The sequence below is a fragment of the Lactuca virosa genome, chromosome 9, assembly GCF_052849685.1.
Source record: "Lactuca virosa cultivar CGN04683 chromosome 9, Lactuca_virosa_CGN04683_v6, whole genome shotgun sequence".
Taxonomy (NCBI): domain Eukaryota; kingdom Viridiplantae; phylum Streptophyta; class Magnoliopsida; order Asterales; family Asteraceae; genus Lactuca; species Lactuca virosa.
The window spans coordinates 250,636,504-250,654,181 of NC_136434.1; positions in this window are offsets into that span (position 1 = coordinate 250,636,504).

Here is a 17,678-nt window from a genome sequence, read left to right on the forward strand (position 1 = left end):
ATATATATATATATATATATATATATCAATAAGTACAATCTCTAGTATTTCAAATCCTTTTTCAAGCATTACCTAAATTCTTTCATGGGACATTTCCCGAAATCTATTATTCTTAAATTCCTAACGCTCAGTATTTTCCTTTTACTGTCTTTGTTGAACTCTACAAGAACTCGCGATGTGTCCTGATTTACTGTAGTTGTTACACTTAAATTGCTCACATTTTCCCTGATGATGAAATCCACAACCATCTCACTTGGGGATCCTTTCAAAGTATCCTCTTGGTGGAGTTGCTGTTCTTTCTCGATACTTCCTATTTTTTCATTCCATCCACGAAGGCTAACTGGGTTCTCCCTTGGGACTCCTTTCCTATTTCTTCCTAAGCCCCTTTGGCTTTCTTCTTAGTCGTGCTTGAGTTCAAGGCTTTCCTTTCGATCACCGGCTCCTTGAAGTTAAAGGTTATGTTTCTAGCTTCTATGTAAGTATCAGGTTGGGCTACATATACACTCTTCTAATTTGGGGAGCTAGCCCTTGAAGGTATGCCTCGATCATTCTGCTTTCTGAGTCGATCAATTCAGAACATACAGTAGCTAGGTCCTCAAAACATATGGTATAGATGGCTAGACTTGATTTTCTTATGTTTAAATAACTGAATTCATGTTCCACTCGGGCTATCTCTCTTTTGGAACATAATTCCCTTATCATCTACTTCTTTAATTCTTCCCACGAGAGTGTATAGGCTGCGTCTACGCCTAAAGTCTTGACATGAGTATTCCACCAGATGAGAGCTCTTCCTATGAATGTGCATGTTGTAAACTTAACCCTACCTTCCTCTGGACACTTTCCCTCCATTTCCTTAATCTAGTGGATCAAATCATTTACTCTTTCGTCTCCATAGAAGGGTCTTGGTTTACTGTTAATGAATTCCTTATAGGTTTTTGCTATCTGATCGACTTCTTTATCACTTCCTTCTTCCTTACTTGCTTTGAGGTTTCCTAACGCATCAGAGACTTGACGTTGAATCATGGTCTGAATGGTGGTTGGATCTATCAATGCTAGCATTGAAGGGTTGTCATCATGAAATGACAACAAGTAGGTTACTAATTAATCCTGTGGTCGCAACTCTAATCCTTATACGTCCTAATCCACTAGGAATATACTATTTCCCCTTAATATGGCATGCTACTGTTACTATCTTAGCAACATGTATTCTTATCGATCTATGAATAGAATTTTTCTATTATCCAATGAGAATTTCCTATTATCCTAGCAACCTGTCTTCTTTTCGGTCTATAATTTCTAGCTAGGTCGAATTTCTAAGGATTTAGGGTAAAGTAATCAGGAACTTAGTTATGAAAAGTTAGGATAATAAAGATACATTATATATATGATATGAAACCATCTATATATCTAAATAATGCTTTTCGGTCTCAAAAGGTATTTATCAACTCTAATATAGCTATACTTTAAGGAGAAAGTATGTTTTGATTAAACTATTACAAACGTGTGAACTCACCAACTTTTTAGTTGACACTACTTCAAAACACATGTATTCTCAGGATGTTAGACTTTTGGAAGACATACTACAAGGATGATAATGGGATTGTAGTCATCTTTTATATTTCAGTATTCCCCTTGTTTCCTATCTGTAAAGGCTTGTTTTGTACCTTTCATTTTCTGGTATCCTAGACTAGGGAATATTGTAACCTAATTCTTTCAATGAATAAAAGTACCTATTTACTACATTATTGTTTTATGTTTAATATATGCTTATTATTATGATCCATGATGTCGTCTTACTGCCTAGTGTTTCCGCCGCCGGCTGGGGGTGTGACAGATTGGTATCAGAGCTAGTAGCTATAGCGAACTAGTATCTCCTCGGAAGAATACAACTATAGCTTAGGGCTCTCTAACTCGATAAAGGTTTGTTGTTAAACCTGAGTCTCAAATCTCAGACTTGAGAAAGGTTTATTATTAAAACGTGAGTCTCAACTCTCAGACTCTAGAAGGGTTTATTCTTAAACCGAGTCTCAGCTCTTAAACTCTAGAAGGGTTTATTCTTAAACCTGAGTTTAATTTAACTAACTTGAGAAAGGTTTTAACCTTAAATACCTGATGTCCAAAAGTATAAACATTAATGATATTACTAAGTGGCTAATACGAAATTTTCCTTGTAGTACGAAAACAAGTAAATAAAATTCACAAACTTCAGATATAAAGTTATATAAACACTCAGTCCCTCGATGAAAACACAAATCAAGATTTTAGGTCTACTACATGATCTAAAGTTGGTTTGATACATAAGTCGATCCACATCTAAAGCTTGTTGCTTGCATAGGTTTTATTATGGCCTGACTAATGAACACCTAAACTTTGAATACTGTATTTTTCTAAACTAAACGCTTGAGAGTTCGTCAAAAAAGGGAAGTTTTTATAACAAAATACTTATAGATCATAGAAATTTTGACAAACTAATTTAATACTTGCACTTTCTTGATTTAAGAGATTCTTATAAAACACTAACACTCATAAACATCTACCTCTTTGATGTTTTATGTAGGATCTTAACTCTATAATGGCGAATTACGAAATTTGGATGGATATACCTGCACCAGAGGAGAATCAGACAGTTCCACACACTCCAGAAGCGAACGATCCTTGTTTCCCTATGATTCTGTTGCCACCAAATCATGACTTTTCTGAGGAGGAATCAATGGAGGAAGATGGGGAGGATCCCAATGAGGAGGAAGAGGAAGAACCTGAAGAGGAAGAAGAACATGAGGAGGAACCTATTCCATGTATCCCTCCCATCAGGCATTATCATATTGTGAGTGGAACTTACCGGAGTGGAACATACTTCTAATTTTAACCCTATAATTTACTTATGTTGCATTTTGGTCCCTAAGTTCAAGAAAGTGTGCAAAAGGTGCCCTAGTGGCATTTTCGTAAATATGCCTTGGGGGAGTACGCCATGAGTACGCGTGTACGCTGAGCGTACTAGGGCGTGCCCTAGTACGCTGGGCGTACTTGCCAGATTTGGAAACCCAAATTTTTAGGGTTTAGCTCATATTTAAACACCCTTATGGCTTCATTTCCCATCACCTCATCAACCTCCATCCCTCTTGATACGTTTTGCAACCCTAGTTCACCTTGAGAAGCTATTTCAAGCCTAGGAGTGTGTGTTTTGTGCGTAGAAGAAGAAGGAAGGAAGCCAATCTCATTTTGGAAGAGTGAAGCACTTTGTATCTGGGGGTTTTACATCATTTGCAACCTTTCTAAGGTATAAATCTTGCAACTTTACCCCTATATCATATATCCTAGATTTGGATGTCTTTATGAAGCCTTTTGGTCCCAAAATGTTAGATCTTGAGCATGGCATGTTCTTGACCATTAAGTTGTCCTTCAGACCCTAGGAGGGGTCTTAAGTCATAAAAATGAAGTCCAAATGGTTGGTTTTGTCCCATGCATGTTATGGAGCGTCTTAAGGCATTAAGATGTTGGGTTTTAATGGGTTAAGCACTTATTGAGCATGCAAGGTCGTAAAGTTGGAAACTTTATGACTCCTAATGACATTTTGACCTCGGATCTGCATTTGGACGTGTTAAGACGTTGTGTTAAGCTCTTAATGGGATAAAAAGGAAGTTTGGGGGTTACGTCGTGCGTACCTGGGAGTACGCCCAATGTACGCGGTCAACATCCCCGTTTTTGGTCAAGAGGAAGAGTACGCCCAGCGTACCTCTTGAGTACGCCCAATGTACGCTTGTTGAGTTGACTTGGTTGTGTTGACTCAGTTTATTTATGGATTTTGACCAGTTTGATCTTGATTTTGACCAAGTTTGACTTTTTTGGTATTTTGGGATTTTAATGGAAATTGGTCATCTTGTTGGAATAGGTGTCGGTTAGAGAGCTGAGATTCGGAGTCGAGACCTCATCAGCTTTTGTCCAGTTTGTGAGGTGAGTTTTCCTCACTATACTTGCAGGTCGAAGGCACCAAGGTCAGCCCTTTGGATTTGATATCCTGTTATGTATGTTTTCATGTTGTGGTGATCTGTTAGATCGATATCCTGGTATATAGGATGATGCTTTGCTTAGTGATGTGTTGATCTGTCTGACTGTCTGTAGACTGTTATTATATTTTATTTGTTAGATGTGCACATATTTGGTCGGGTGTTTAGGCTTTACTTATTTGTGCGTAAGCCAACAGTCCGGGGGTATACCAACCCGATAGTTGATTAAGCCTGAGGGTATTCCATCCTGAGGATGACAGGAGCCGTTGTAGATTGGCATTCCAATCCGATGGTTGATGCATGTTGTTTCTTATTATGTTTATGTGGTGGTACTTTGGGGGATCTCACTAAGCGTTGGCTTACAGTTGTGGGTTATGTTTCAGGTACTTCAGATGACCGTGGGAGGGCGAAGGTGTCACCGTACACATCCTCTTGTTTATAACTTATGATTTTGGGAGACTCTGATGTTCGAAAAAGTTTAAATTTCTTATGATTTTTATGGGTGTTACAAGTTGGTATCAGAGCCTTGGTTTGATAAATTGGAGGAACACTCGTGTGAATCCAGTCTCAAACTAAGGAAAATTATATATTTTTAAAATGATTTTCAAAATAATCGAGAAGGATGCGATGTGTACGATCAGCCAAAGCCAGTAGTAGACCCCCAATTACCACACTGTTACTTGATATTGTGATGTGTTAGAAAAGCATGCTAGTGATAGACTAGGGATCTTCAGGAATTACATGATATAATTGCCTGGTTATATGATGCCTGATATCCTGGGGTTTTTCTTTAGATGAAATTGACATCATTACTGTAGTTGCTTTGTGTATGCATCATAGTTGTACATAACTAAGATTCTATAGCCTGAGAATGTTTGGTTTGGCCTTATTTCATGTTCTTGTTTGATGAAGGGCTTAGGGTAGGATCAGATATTCGAATGCCTATAGGGTCCAGTGTTATGTATGATTAACATACACGAGTGTTGCAAGGTTGGTGGAAGTTTCATGGATGAGTTGTGTGGGTCAACCGGCTAGTTTCATGATGTTTAGCTTTCCTCTAGGAAGTGAGGATTGAGTGTATGCGTATTCTAGTGTGTATTGTTAGGGTTGTTGTAATGATCCTCTGAAACAAATACGGGTAGGTGTGGAAGGTAGTATGGGCCCGTACTACTAGAAGCATAGGACCCGTACACGTAGAAGGGAAGGCACAAACCCTAGGGATTTGTTGGGAGTTGGTTCCCCTGATATGATATGCATTTTATTGATGGGTTTTGAGCATTCTAACACTTCCTAAGTGTACATGCAACCCTAATAACCTTGGATCTATGTTTGTCTAATTATCATGCAAAGTTGAATTCCAAGGTTATATTCCTATCTAGCATACGTGGGGAACAAATTTTAACTTGCATGAAAGATAGAATAACTTACCTTGTTGTTGCTTATGATCCTTGAAACCTTGTGAGCCTAACACCCCAAGTGTGATGCCTCAAATTCTTCACACAACACCAAATGCTTTTGGAATGACTTTAGAGAGAATACACACTTCTAAAATCGGCCTAGCCCTCTTGTTTCTTATGTGTAGCCGATTTTGGTGGAGAATGGGTTTCTTATATAGTGTTGACACATCTAGGGTTACACCATGTAAACCCTAATGTGTCATGACTCTTCATTTCCATGACCCATGGGTTTGTAACTCCCATGGAGCATCCATGGAGCATCCTATGGGTGGAACCCAACTTGATAATCCATGGAGCCTCTTAGCCCACTATATAAGATATGGAAGATTTACATAATCTACCCATATATTTAATTAGTTATTTTTTGATCACTTAATTAATTCTAAATTAATTCTTGATCAAACTAATTAAATAATATTATTAATATATTAGAACTTATAATATATTAATAAACCATAAGTGTTATTTCTCTCATTTTAGTTTATCCAATTGCATGGTGCCATGCAACCCAAATGGACCATGCTGGGTCGGGTCAAGTACATACCAGAAATAGTTATGGACTTAGACACCTTATCCAACAGTCTCCCACTTGGATAAGTCTAATAACTATAACTGCAATACTTCAGGAACCGATCGGCAATCGTAGCTCTTTCAAGGTCTCTCGGAACTGAGAAGATGATGATACGCCATTTAAGATAAGTGATCATATAATCCTCTGTTCTAGATATCAGCCGGACAAATACATGGAACAATGTCTTACTTATTGTCCAGCAGTTTGTTTCCCGATTTCCGATTTGTTTGACAAAGAACTTAATTGAACACATCAACTTAGTTCTGACCGGGCCCGGTACATAGGTCAAAACAAAATTATCGAGGGGCCCATATATCAGCTTCTAATCCAAGAAGGAACAAATAAACTTTGACTCGTATGTTTGTTCTACCACTCATTGAATTATACACAAAAGCACGTTTTATAACATCGAGTTACCAATGCGTTAACGTACAATCAATGCATAACCAACTCATAAGTAACAAATCATATCTCTAGGTTTGAAGACTTATATGATATTACCGTCTCACGATCACTCGAGATAAATTCCATGAAGTGATTCCAGTGAGCGTGGGTTGAGTCCAATGCTCAGAACTTATGAGCACTCATGAGTGTTGTAGCCATGTCCAACAGCTTAGACCTCTGCAACCAATCATGACAGTCTTGATTCATACCTACTTCCGACATATGACCGACTGTGGAGGTTCGAATAATATGATATACCAAACATAATTATTCTGGAAGTCAAAACATGCAAAAGAAATATAGTAAACGATCGACAAGAGATAGCAACACTTTACTCATAAATAAAACACCTTTTATTCATCATCTAATGTCAATTACACTTTACAAATTTCAAGGTTATCTAACTACTAAATCTAATATCATCCTTCAGCCCTATGCTCCGAGCATGCTGTAGATGCTTAACCCGAGTCAGTCCCTTCGTGAGGGGATCTGCTGGATTCTCATCCGATGATACCCTCTTTGCCACGAGGAGTCCTTCTTCTATTCGATGTCTGATGAAATGGTATTTTCTGTCGATGTGTCTGGATCTCCCGTGATCCCTTGGTTCCTTGGCTAAGGCAACTGCACTTTCACTATCACAGAAAATTTCCATTGGCTCTTTAATAGCTGGTACAACTCCAAGGTCTCCAATGAAGTTCTTCAGCCATATCGCCTCCTTTGCTGCCTCGCTAGCTGCTCTATACTCTGATTCGCAAGTTGAATCAGCCACTGTCTCTTGCTTGGAACTCTTCCAAGAAATTGCTCCTCCATTTAAGGTAAAGACCCAGCCTGACTGAGAGCGGAAATTATCCCTATCAGTCTGAAAGCTAGCATCACTATACCCTACAACTCTCAAGTCTTCACTCCCACCGAGGGTAAGGACCCAATCCTTAGTCCTCCGTTGGTACTTGAGGATATTCTTTACCGCAGTCCAGTGTGCCTTGCCAGGGTTCCCCTGATACCTGCTAACCATGCTCAAAGCAAAGGCTACATCAGGTCGAGTACACATCATAGCATACATGATCGATCCTACAGCCGAAGCATAAGGTTTTCGACTCATTTCTGCTATCTCAGCCTCAGTACTAGGGCTTTGTGTCTTACTCAATCTGGCATTACTCTGGATGGGTAACTCTCCTTTCTTGGAGTCCTGCATGCCGAATCTCTTCAACACCTTATCCAAGTAAGTACTCTGACTAAGTCCAATTAGTCTTTTACTCCGGTCTCTCAAGATCCTTATCCCTAGAATATAGGCAGCTTCTCCTAGGTCCTTCATAGAGAAACACTTCCCAAGCCAGGACTTAACTTCCTGCAGAGTTGGGATGTCATTTCCTATGAGTAGTATGTCATCCACATACAATACCAAAAAGCTAACTATACTCCCACTAGCCTTGACATATACACAAGATTCATCTTCACTCCTAGAAAAGCCAAATTCCTTGACTTTCTCATCAAAGCAAAGATTCCATCTGCGAGGTGCTTGCTTTAACCCATAAATGGATTTCTCAAGCTTACACACTCTATTAGGGTACTCTGTGTTGACAAAACCCTCTGGCTGACTCATGTAAACATCCTCAGCCAACTTTCCATTAAGGAAAGCGGTTTTGACATCCATTTTCCATATTTCATAGTCATGAAATGCGGCTATGGCTAACAGAACCCTAATAGACTTAATCTTGGCCACTGGAGAAAAGGTCTCATCATAATCAACTCCCGGAGTTTGTGAGAAACCCTTTGCAACTAGTCGTGCCTTATAAGTGTGTACATTACCATCCATGTCGGTTTTCTTCTTGAAGATCCATTTGCACCCTACAGTCTTACGACCTGGTACATTCTCAACCAAGTTCCAAACTTGATTGTCATACATGGACTGTATCTCGCTGTCCATTGCCTCTTTCCACTTGGCTGACTCAGGGCCTGCCATGGCTTCCGCGTAACTGTTAGGTTCATCCAGACCTATCAGTGTCTCATCACTGATAAGTGTATCACCTTCCGCAGTAATATGGAATCCATAGTAATGCTCAGGTGCATTCCTAACCCTTGTGGAACGCCTCAGAGGTACAGACTTGTCAATTGGCTCAACAGAAGTTTCCTCCTCAAGTTGAGTGCTAGGGTTTGAAGATCCTTCACCACTTGACTGTTGAATTTCTTCAAGGTCAACTTGCCTCCCACTGTCTCCTTGGCTTATGAACTCTCTCTCTCGAAAGAAATCCCTCCTAGCTACAAAGACCACATTCTCACTAGGTCTGTAGAAGAGGTAACCAAAGGATTTCTGTGGGTAGCCGATGAAAATACACCTCTCACTTCGAGGTTCGAGCTTATCATGAGTCTCGCGTCTCACGAAAGCCTCGCAACCCCAAATCTTAATGTGGTCTAGTTTGGGTACTTTACCAGTCCACATCTCATGAGGAGTTTTGGCAACTTTCTTTGTGGGAACTAGATTAAGGATATGGGCGGCAGTCTCTAAGGCATACCCCCAAAATGAGATTGGTAGCGAAGCTCGACTCATCATGGAACGAACCATATCCAACAAGGTTCGATTACGCCTCTCAGCTACACCATTCAATTGCGGTGTCCTGGGAGGTGTCAATTGTGAGACAATCCCACATTCCCTAAGATAGTCGAGGAACTCTAAACTAAGATACTCACCACCTCGATCGGATCGAAGCATCTTAATGTTCCTGCCTAATTGATTCTCGACTTCCTGTTTAAACTCTTTAAACCTCTCAAAAGTCTCTGACTTATGCTTGATTAAGTAGACATATCCATATCTACTGTAATCATCAGTAAAAGTCAAATAATAACGATGAGCATCCCTTGTGGCATGTTTGAAGGGCCCACACACATCCGTGTGTATAAGATCCAACAAACCTTCACCCCTCTCACAAGAACCTGTGAAGGGTGACTTTGTCATTTTTCCAAGTAAACATGATTCGCAACTATCATCTGACTTTAGGTCAAATGACTCCAATACTCCATCCTTTTGGAGTTGGCCTATGCGTTTCTTGCTTATATCTCCAAGACGACAATGCCATAATGATGCTTTATCCAAGTTATTATCATTAACAGAATCAATACACAATACATTATTTCCTAAGTTATCAACCACAGATACAGTTTCATACACACCATCACAAAGTAATGCTTTAAAATAAAGAACGTTATTAAAGAAAGCATTAATCGAACCAACTTCATTATCAAATGAAAAGGTGAAACCTAGTTTATACAATGCATGAAAGGAAATAATATTTCTTGCCATTTCTGGCGAATAACAACATTTATTCAAATCTAAACTAAACCCACTACTTAGCGATAAAGTATAAACTCCAATCTTGGTGACAGGTAAAGCTTTCCTATTCCCCATGATTAAGTTTATTCTTCCATGCTCCACATTCTCACTTCTTCTTAGTCCCTGCAAATCAGAACAGATATGAATACCACAACCGGTATCAAGGACCCAAGAGTTAGAATGGGGTGAGTTATTAGATAAGATAGTGTAAATACCTGCATGGTTGGGTTTAACTTTCCCATCCTTCACATCTTGCTGGTACTTTAGGCAGTTCCGCTTCCAATGTGACTTTTCATGGCAATAGAAGCATTCAGCCTCTTTAGGGTCAGAAGAAGGAGTGACAAAACCTTTCTTGGTTCCACTTGAAGAAGAGCCATCAAGGGTCCTTGCCTTGGTACCCTTCGAAGAGCTCTTCCTCTTCTTTCCTCTACCTTTCCCGATTGCCAAAACCGGGGCGGAGTTTGGAGTAGGAGTGTTAACAACCAAGTTACCCTTAAGACCTGGTTCTGTGGTCTTGAGGAGTCCCTGAAGTTTGCTGAGTGTGACCTCTTCCTTATTCATGTGATATGTCATGCAGAATTGATCATAGCACGATGGTAAGGAGTGCAAAATGATATCTATTGCAAGCTCCTCAGGGAAGTTCACATTAAGCTTCAGCAACCGATCCACATACCTTTGCATTTTCTGCATGTGGCTCGTGACGGATTCCCCGTCCTTCATCATGGTTGTTATGATAGAGCATATGATTTCATACCTCTCTTGTTGTGCACTTTGATGGTATCTTTCCATCAGATCTTGGTGCATTTCAAAAGGGTAGAAGTCCTCATAGGACTTTTGGAGTTCCGCTGTCATGGTGGCCAACATGATGCATGCCACTTTTGTAGCATCCCTTTCATGTGCCCGGAAGTCAGCGATCTCCTGGGGAGTTGCAGTGGTCTCATCAATCTCCTTAAGCTCCTTGTCAAGGACATATTCTTTGTCCTCGTAGCGGGTAATCATCCTGATGTTTCTGATCCATTCATTGAAGTTGGATCCATCAAAAGTGACTTTCCCACACAAGTTCATAAGGGTAAAGGAGCCATTAGGATTAGAGCCAGAAGCAGCATTGTTTGAAGACATCTGAAAGAAGAGAACAAGATTAGTTTAGATATTAAGAGAGTCCTTAATAAAACACCCAAATGTAATATTAAGGCTAGGATCCAATCACAATATATTATTGATGGGATCTGAGCATTCTAACACTCCTAAGTGTACATGCAACCCTAAATACCTTGGATCTATGTTTTCTCTATTATACATGCAATTATGAACTTTCCAAGGTATTACCCTATCTAGCATACAATACTTGATACTTGGGTAATCAAATGGATAGAATACATACCTTTGTTTGATGTAGAATGTCTTCATGAAGCTTGAGTGCCTAGTGCCCCAAGTGTGACACCTCAAATGGTTCACACAACACCAAATACACTTGAATAACTTGAGAGAAACTTGAACACTCCTTGAAATCGTCTAGCCCTCACACTCACATATTAGTGCACGATTTCTTGAGCCATGGGATTCTTTTATATGGTGGCTATTATGGTTACACCTTGTAACTCATAACTTTACCCATTCCTTATGATCCATGGATTTTAACCTCCATGGAGTATCCATGGGTCACCCCATGGACTTAGTCCAACATAAGGAATCTTGGATCACAAGCCCACATATATAAGAATGAATGATTTACACAATCAAACCATATATTTAATTAGTCTCCTTTTGATCACTTAATTAATTCCAAATTAATTCTTGATCAATACTAATTAAATAACCTTATTAATATATTAGAACTTATAATATATTAACCAACCTTAAGTGTTGTTTCTCTCATTATAGTCTATCCAAATGCATGATGCCATGCAACCCAAATGGACCATGCCGGGTCGGGTCAAGTCTTACCAATTATAGTTATGGACTTAGACATTAATCCAACAATTATAACTTAGAAGAGGTATGCCGTAATCCAAGCTATAACATATTTGAAAGGTAGGTGAATGACGATTCACCAATTTCCACCATGAAAAACGAAATATAAATATTAGGTTTTTAATTGGTTCTTAGAAATTCCTAGATTCTTTTGAGATTCAATGAACTTTTCAAAGGCATGTTTCAATCTCGAGTGTGCCCTCCAAGTTTTGTGACTGCGATACCGAGGATCACAAAACGAGGTGTGAAGTAACCATGCATATCACTTGGTACCCTCAAGGTTTATCACTCAATCGATGTGCCGGTAAACCACACACGCTCCACCGATGCTATGGTAAACCTTAAGTCACCCTTTACCTATCTTGTTAAGTCCAAGTTAGTGTGCCGGTTAACCACACACGCTCCACCAACGACTTAAACAAAGTGTAAAGTGTAATTTCATGGATTAGCACCTTATTCACATTTTCCTAAAGTAACTAAGATTGGGAATTTAAGAAAAGCATTTAGTTACTTTATAATATTCATCATACTTTTAATGAGAATTTATAAGTCCTTGTCTTACCCGTTCGGCTAACGACCCTCCACCGATCAAGGAAGCGGTGGGTGAGAGTGGACACCCATTAAGTTGTCATTTTATAGGCAACAACCTTATACCCCCCTTATAGACCGGCTTCGTGAATGAGGCGTACTAGCGGTAATACGACTTGACGTTATACATATATATATTAGTAACTTATAATATTATAAAGTATAAGGGTTGGATTTTAACTTTTAAAATTCTAAGGGTTGGAACTAAAGTTTTAATCAAGACTTTACATGTTCCAAAACTTGAGGGCAAGTTTTGTAAACTTCCAAAACTTTTCATTTCTCATAACTTATGAATTAATTGAGTAATAAAAATGAAGACTCTTCATTTTTATAAATCTTGTGTTCTTTTAATGGCTTTAATAAAAGTGAGACTTTTGGTTTTCCATAACTTGAGGACAAGTTATGGACTCCATTAAAACACATTATGATCATGAATTAAACTACCATGAAGGTTACAAACAATTCCTATGATCATCTAATCTTCATAAGTTCAGGAACATGAATATGAACACTTTCAAGAATCAAAAATTACACTTAAAAAAAAACTTGTAATTTTAATAATTGCCATTGTAAATGGATTAGCATAAACATTACACCATCTAAAACAAGCTTTAAAACATCAAAACAGTTTAGGGTAATGTTTCTAGTCCATTTCCAGCAACAAATGTGCAAACTTTCATACGAGCAGAAAACAGAAAAAAACGATTTTCTTCAAGCTGTTTGCACACAAAAAAAAACAACAAACGAACCTAGTCTCTGATACCACTGATGGGTTTTGAGCATTCTAACACTTCCTAAGTGTACATGCAACCCTAATAACCTTGGATCTATGTTTGTCTAATTATCATGCAAAGTTGAATTCCAAGGTTATATTCCTATCTAGCATACACGGGGAACAAATTTTAACTTGCATGAAAGATAGAATAACTTACCTTGTTGTTGCTTATGATCCCTGAAACCTTGTGAGCCTAGCACCCCAAGTGTGATGCCTCAAATGCTTCACACAACACCAAATGCTTTTGGAATGACTTTAGAGAGAATACACACTTCTAAAATCGGCCTAGCCCTCTTGTTTCTTATGTGTAGCCGATTTTGGTGGAGAATGGGTTTCTTATATAGTGTTGACACATCTAGGGTTACACCATGTAAACCCTAATGTGTCATGACTCTTCATTTCCATCACCCATGGGTTTGTAACTCCCATGGAGCATCCATGGAGCATCCTATGGGTGGAACCCAACTTGATAATCCATGGAGCCTCTTCGCCCACTATATAAGATATGGAAGATTTACATAATCTACCAATATATTTAATTAGTTATCTTTTGATCAGTTAATTAATTCTAAATTAATTCTTGATCAAACTAATTAAATAATATTATTAATATATTAGAACTTATAATATATTAATAAACCATAAGTGTTATTTCTCTCATTTTAGTTTATCCAATTGCATGGTGCCATGCAACCCAAATGGACCATGCCGGGTCGGGTCAAGTACATACCAGAAATAGTTATGGACTTAGACACCTTATCCAACATTTATCTGATATCTCCCTGGTTTACTTTAATTATGGTGATGAAGAGACGATTTGAGGAAGGATTTGGATCAGGATCGAGAGCTGGTGGATAATAGAGGGCAGCTTTGACTGAGGAGAGTGTGAGGGAGATCATGCAAGAGGAGGTTGTTTCCCTCTTTCGAACACAGTTACCAGAGATGTTTGGGTCTATTAAGAGAGTCATGGTGGAGTACTTTGATGGGCGTTATGCTGCATTGTCTGAGGTGGCTCCAGCTGCAACCACTGCAGTCGTTGCGACTTCTAGGATTGGTGCTGGGAGAGCCTTTCAGTATCGGGACTTCAACAATACGAAGCCCCCAACATTTGATGGAGTTCAGGATCCGATCATAACCATGAGGTGGCTGTCTAACATCAAGGTATGCTTCTTCACTTGCTCATGCCCAATTGACCAGAGGGTCAGGTGCGCTTTGAACCTCTATAGGCTCGGAGCGAAGGATTGGTGGAGGCTTCTTACCAGCTCGTATTCTCCTGAGCAGAGGACTGTAGTTACTTGGGAGCAGTTCTCGGAGATGTGTTGTTCTAGATATGTTCCGCTGGTGAAGCATGAGAGGTTGGCCCATGAGTACTTGCATTTGAGGCAGGGGGTTGAGTCGGTGACGGAGATCACCAAGATGTTCACGGATAGCGCCATGTTTTGTCCTAAGTTTGCTGTTTTGAGAAAGCTCAGATGACCCGTTACTTGAGCATGCTTAAGACGGACATCCGACAGTTTGTATCCACTCAGCGTTATGGTTCATTATTGAAGTTGCAGGAGGCAGCCAGGCGGTGTGAGATTGAGATGGAGCTCCAGACGAAGGAGAAGAGACCAGCCACGTCGTAGTCACAGCCTGTACATAACCAGTTCAGGGCCGCTGATACTAGATCTGGGAGTCAGAGGGGCCTCACTTGTGGGAAGTGCGGCAAGGTTCATGATGGAGCTTGTCGATCTTCTTCAAGATGCCACAAATATGGAAAGCAGGGCCACATTACGAGGGACTTACGACAACAAACTCCAACATCCGACATCAAACTTTGTTATCATTGTGATCAGGTGGGCCATAAAAAGGCCCAGTTCCCCTTGCTTACTCCCAGGCCAGCGCATGCTCCAACATTGGCTACTCTGAGGATCATGGATGGGATTAAGGCAGGGCGGAGCCCCTGAGGGCTCGGGGTCACGCTTTTCAGCTCATGGCAGAGGAGGCCAGGTCGGAACCAGACGTCGTGACCGATATGTTTCTATTCATTATTATGTTGATTATGTTTTATGTTATGCTCATGTTTATGCTCCTAATAGGTACATTCTTATTGAACTCTTTGCCTGCCGTTGTCTTATTTGAATCGGGAGCAATTCAGTCTTTTGTGTCTCGATCATTAAGTAGGGAGTTTTATTTGCCTATTAGGGAGTTAGAGTGTCCGTTGCGGGTTTCTATCACCAACGAACACGTGGTTTGTGTATCTGCAGTGTATCAGGATTGTATTTTGGAGATCTTCAGAGTTCCTTATCCAATTGATCTGATCCCTATCCCCATGGGGGATGTGTGCGTAATAGTGGGTATGGAATGGTTGAGCATGTTTCTGGCATGATTGATTGTGAGGGCCAGTGAGTGGTAGTTCAAACCCCAAGTAAGGGAGAAGTGGTTATCTATGGAGAGGGCACCGGGTTTGGTTCAGGGTTTTGTTCGGAAGCTAGGGCTCGACAGTATATTCAGCACTGGTGTGCCCGTTATTTGGCTTATGTGGTTAACACTCGGGTTAAGGAGCAGACTTCAGTTTCAGAGGTACCAGTTGTCAGGGAGTTTGTTACTGTTTTCCCGGAGGAGTTACCCATTGTGCCTCCTGGGAGGCAGGTTGAGTTCAGGATTGATATCGTGCCAGGTGCGACCCCGATTGCCAAGGTTCCGTACCGCTTGGCACCGCCTGAGATGCAGGAGTTGTCATCTCAGCTTCAGGAGCTGTTAGGCAAGTAGTTCATCAGACCGAACAATTCTCCGTGGGAAGTGTCGATACTGTTCGTCAAGAATAAGGTTGGTTCGCACCGGATGTGAATTGATTATCGAGAGTTGAACAACTTAACGGTGAAGAACCGTTATCCCCTTCTGTGGATTGATGACCTCTTTTGATCAGTTGCAGGGTGCATCTTGGTTCTCCAAGATAGATCTGAGGTCTGGGTATCATCAGGTGAGAGTGAGAGAGGAGGATGTAGAGAAGACCGCGTTCCGGACTCGTTATGGGCATTACGAGTTCGTGGTGATGCTATTTGGGCTCACCAATACACCTGCTGTGTTTATGGATTTGATGAATCAAGTATGAAGGCTGATGCTCGACCGATCTGTCATTGTGTTTATTGATGATATCTTGGTGTATTCCAAGACCAGAGAGAAACATGAGGAGCACCTTCGAGAGCTTCTGGGGGTTTTGAGGCAAGAACGACTTTATGCCAAATTCTCAAAGTGTTAGTTTTGGTTACGAGAGGTCCACGAGGAACTGGGCACGAGGTTGCATTTCAGCACTGCATATCATCCGCAGACCGACGACCAGAGTGAGTGGACAATACAGACCCTTGAGGATATGTTGCGGGCATGTGTTATTAATTTTGCTGGGAGTTGGGATTCCTACCTACCTCTTGTGGAGTTCTCTTACAACAATAGTTATCACTCCAAAATTGGTGCCCCGCCTTTTGAGCTCTTGTATGGTCGGAGATGTTGTACCCCAGTTTGTTAGGAAGAGGTTGGTCACAGGGTTATGGGAAGGACCAAAGTAGTCCTTCAGACCACAGAGCTTCTTCAGCAGATCTAGCAGACATTGTAGACCGCTCAAAGTCGGCAAATGAGCTATGCTGACCGAAGCCGATCAGAGTTAGAGTTTCAGGTAGGCGATATGGTACTCCTGAAGGTCTCACCGTGGAAGGGTGTCATACGCTTCAGGATGAGGGGGAAATTGGGTCCCTGGTATATTGGACCTTTTCGGGTGATTGCCAAGGTTGGCAAGGTAGCTTACAGGTTGGATCTACCCGAGGAGCTCAGTCAGATTCACAACACTTTCCATGTTTCGCAATTGCGAAAGTGCATATTGGATGATGACAAAGTGGTTTCCTTGGATGATATTCAGGTCGATGAGCACCTGAACTATGTTGAGAGTCCGGTATCTATTCTATAAAGGAAGATGAAGGTCCTGCGCAACAAGGATATACCTTTGGTAAAGGTACAGTGGCAACATCGGAGAGGCTTCGAGTGTACCTGGGAGCTGGAGGCGAAGATGTGGGAGCATTATCCTGAGTTATTCGCCGAGGCAGACTTCGAGGATGAAGACTAGATCAAGTGGGGGAGAATTGTAACATCTCGATGCTAAGTTACTTCTAATTTTAACCCTATAATGTAATGATGTTGCATTGTGGTCCCTAAGTTCAAGAAAGTGTGCAAAAGGAGCCCTAGTGGCATTTTGGTAAATATGCCTTGGGGAGTACGCCATGCATACCCGTGTACGCTAAGCGTACTAGGTTGCGCCCTAGTACGCTGGGCGTACTTGCCAGTTTTGGAAACCCTAATTTTTAGGTTTAGCTCATATTTAAACACCCTTATGGCTTCATTTCCCCTCACCTCATCAGCCTCCATCCCACTTGATATGTTTTGCAACCCTAGTTCACCTTGAGAAGCTATTTCAAGCCTACGAGTGTGTGCTTTGTGCTTAGAAGAAGAAGGAAGGAATCCAAGCTCATTTTGGAAGAGTGAAGCACTATGGATCTGGGGTTTTTACATCATT